This window comes from Rhagoletis pomonella, unplaced genomic scaffold (genome assembly GCF_013731165.1).
Source record: "Rhagoletis pomonella isolate Grant_MI unplaced genomic scaffold, Rhpom_1.0 Rhpom_scaffold_00006, whole genome shotgun sequence".
NCBI classification, from domain to species: domain Eukaryota; kingdom Metazoa; phylum Arthropoda; class Insecta; order Diptera; family Tephritidae; genus Rhagoletis; species Rhagoletis pomonella.
The window spans coordinates 77,369,965-77,373,766 of NW_023458560.1; the positions used below are offsets into that span (position 1 = coordinate 77,369,965).

Here is a 3,802-nt window from a genome sequence, read left to right on the forward strand (position 1 = left end):
AATACATAGATGAATTACATTTAAAATAATAAAATAAACATAAATACCAGCAATACATCGAAACACATAAAAACAAAATGAGTGGCTACCCTGCTCCACACTCCAATGTTCTCCCACCGGCGCGCTCCCAGCAAGAGCTCCAAAGCCTATACTTAACAGCGAAATAACAGTGGGTATGCTAAGTTTAACATTGCCTTTGTTGAAGGTGGTATATGTATGTATGTATGTGTATTGTGCCTCACACATACATATCGGTAAGCTTGCTCCTATGCAACAACTTTTGGTAGCTCTACGGCATTCGTTTGCGGTAAAAATCAGTCTTCGAATGGTGCTCACCGGGTTCTGTACAGCTCAGAAAAAGTCGTTCTTGAAAGTGCAAAAGCGTTTTTATGGTGCTTTTTGGTGCGTGCAGATTTTATGTGCATACATATTGTAGTAGAAACAAAAACAAATCGAGTGTACCGTTAGATACATAAATACACACACACATATACATACATACATGAATGAGCATATGCATATCTTTGAATAAATATCAAAGTGCTAAAAATAAAGAAGAATCTTATTGATAAAGTGCTAAAAGAAAGTTCTCTCGGCAAGTAGACACACAGCGCTTTAACAAAAGCAAGTTTAGCAAGAAGTTGAATTATTTATTAAACAGATTTTTCCCATCAATTTCATGCCGTTGTATAAGATTTGTAATATTTGATTTACTGCAAGCATTACTAAACTAGGTAAAGCAAAGTAAAAGTGTGTAAAAGCATTTAGAAAAGAAAGAAATTATTTGCAATAAAGTGGCATTAATTTAGTTTTAATAGCTCACTCACTGAAATTTTTCAAAAGTTGCGACTTCCTGTAAACCACTTCGCACTACAATTGGCTGAGTTTTTGCTAAAAGTACGCCAACAACCACCGCAGCCACTTCGACTGGCAACAACAAGAACGGCGACAGCGACAGCAGCAGCAGCAACACGCAACACCTTACCTTCTGTAATTACAACAGAGCAAGTGGCAGTTGCATCGACAAAGAAATAATAAAACCAAATCAACGCCGCAAATACTTTTGCAGCAAGCGACATTTCAGGCAAATGTAATTATCACTTTTATAATGTACTATTTTTTATTCATACGATTATCATTTTTTATATGTACATATGTATATCGCAACTTTTACAATTCCAAAGCGTACTCGTAGGTGTAACAATGAGGCCTTTTCGAACTGAAGTAAATTAAGCCGTTGGCTTGCAGCGTGTGAAGTTAACCATGAAGATATGCTAATACGAACATAAATTAAATATTTTGGGGGAAATCATATTGCCCTAAAGCGGAAACAAGATAGGTAGATACATATTGTAAATATGGGGTGTTCTTTTTTAAATCGGATGGGGAAAAAATAGTTTCACATTTCCCAAAAAAATTAACATATATATGTACACACATACATATGAATTTTATTTGAAAAAAGTTATTCAAATTTCGGACATCTGTAAAAAAAATATATTTTCTCGCGGCTTCGACCAAGCGCCCAGTTATTAAATGCGTTTACTCAACGCCTGATTAACAGTGCGCTTAACCGATGGTTTGTAGCTTGAATTGACTGCTCCATTTCTGCCAAGCACTTATTAGCTGATGTTGGGTCAACAAACCTTTTTACAATGAAAAATGAAATTGGGTGCAGATTTCGCATGATAATTTCACGTAATTTTAGTATGAAAATTCGTAATTTTTTTAACTTTATGTTTGTTTTTGGTTATTGGTCATTGAATTATAAATTATGATAATTTTTATTTATAAAGCTTGAGGCCCAGTAAATACATGAAACTCCAGCTTTAGTTTTATTCATTTTTAATGTCGATATTTCGACTTCAATCTCAGGAACTCTTAATTGTAGCCCGGTCGACCGAGCTTAATAAAAAAAATTATAATAAATAAAAATTTTATATAACTTATATAGCGCGCCGACAAAATTATGAAAAGTCCTGTACTGCTTAATATTATCTGAAATGTTTATTCTAAATATTCCTAAATATTTCTTTCTAGAGCACATTTACTTAATATGTACAATATTGGCCAATACAATCGCACCTCCATTTCAAAGTGATATTGTTTGCCACTCATGTTTATTTGTTTATTTTTAGGAATTATCAATTGAAATACAGTTCATTCTCTAACAAAACCCATATAAACTCAAGTTTAAAACTTTGTAGAAAAGTACAAAGAAATTCAACAATTTTTAGCACAAATTTTACACTTTTTTCTCAGAAGTGTTAGAAATTTTTTGAGTACACAGTTTTATAGCCCATTTAAATTTAGTCTTATAATGTGCAAGTTATAAGTGACTAAAAAACACCGTTGATTTTTTAGAATTTTTTTTTGTCGAATGTGTTCCGGGTTACTTCCATTTAAAAATAAATTGTGTTTATTCATTATTTGGAAGCAAATGCAACAAAAAAATCTAATAAATCAACTGTAATTTCAGCCACTTGAAAATTGTATATTTTCAGACTATAATTGAATGGGCTATAAACTGTGTATTAAAAAAAAATTCTAACAGTTCTGAAGAAAAGGTCTGAAATTTGTGTGAAAATTTTTGGCAATTTTTCGTAGTATTTAAAAAAAAATGTTAATTTTTGGTTTATATGAATTTTGTTAGAAAATGAACTTTATTTTAATAGAAAATTATTAAAAATAAATAACTAAACATAATGCAAACAATATGTATGTTTGTAAGACGATAAAGTCATCATTTTTATTTTTCATTAATCAAAAATGACACCCATATCAAAATATTTCATTTACCTTGGCAATTAATTTATTCGTAGACCTGTCGCTGATTTGTTTCCCATATAAAATATTTGTGGATTAAATTGATTTGGAACTCCCAAACAGGTGGCAACCCTGTAGAAAATCGTTTAGGAACTATAGCGTTCTTAAAGCTCTCGTTTTATACTCAGATACAGAGATTTCATGTAACCTTTTAATTAAATAGATTTCCAAATTTTGACCAGATGGCAACCCTCTTTAAAGTTGTTTCGAAATTAATCGTTTTTGAATCCTTCTCGTTTGAAACTCACAACGTTGCTATATTTTATTTAGCCGAATAATTAATTAATTTGAACTTTTGAAAAAGGTGGCAACTCTCTTCAGAAATATCCTATACGTTAATAACATATCTATGTGACAAATTTCATTGTAATACGTCCAGCCAGATTAGTGTGAAAGAGCTTTCACATTTATAATATTAGTAGGATTTTAAATAGAATTCAAATGGTATGAATACTAAAAATAGTAACAAGGTTATCTATGCTAACTAATACTCCAAAATAATCTTGGACTACTCGTCCAACGACACACAGCATTTATTAAATAACAACCTTATTCAAATTTTAAACATCCAAAATCGCGAGAAAATCTTAAAGTCGTGAGGCTTCATAAAAAACTGTTTTAACAGTAAGATGCTCTCCAATATTTAATTACTATTTTATGCAGCGCTGTAGGCGAGCGAGTTCCTTGAAGAACTGACCGAAGTGCAATGGCAATGTACCTACCGCCCGCAGCCATTTGGCAGTTTTACTTTTAATTGCACAGCTGTTGGATGCGACCGCTACTACAAAAGGAGTCGCCCAGCTTGGCGAACAGCTCAGAATACAGCGGAGGTTTTGGAGGCCCCACACCAGCCGGTTCTAACTGGTTGATTGGCACGAGAAAGTCACGACTCTTTTATTTCAAATAACCACTTCTGTTTGTTTTTGTATTTTTTTTTTTTTTATTGTTGCTTTGGCTTTAACTGTCTGTTTCCTCT

The 3,802-nt window shown here is 32.4% G+C and overlaps 1 protein-coding gene across 3 annotated transcripts in view; it reads left to right on the forward strand.

Moving 5' to 3' along the window:
- The first annotated feature begins 308 nt into the window (after window positions 1-308).
- LOC118741352 (protein phosphatase 1 regulatory subunit 14B-like) overlaps window positions 309-3,802 on the forward strand; it is a 251,722-nt gene continuing 248,228 nt past the window's right edge. The window contains exons 1-2 of one of the 3 annotated variants that reach the window (XM_036473295.1): window positions 337-402; window positions 819-1,090. The gene's annotated coding sequence lies outside the window, so the exon portion shown is untranslated. Of the gene's footprint in view, window positions 1,091-3,802 lie in introns of all 3 variants that reach the window. The other 2 variants (XM_036473296.1, XM_036473294.1) reach the window with 2 other exon arrangements.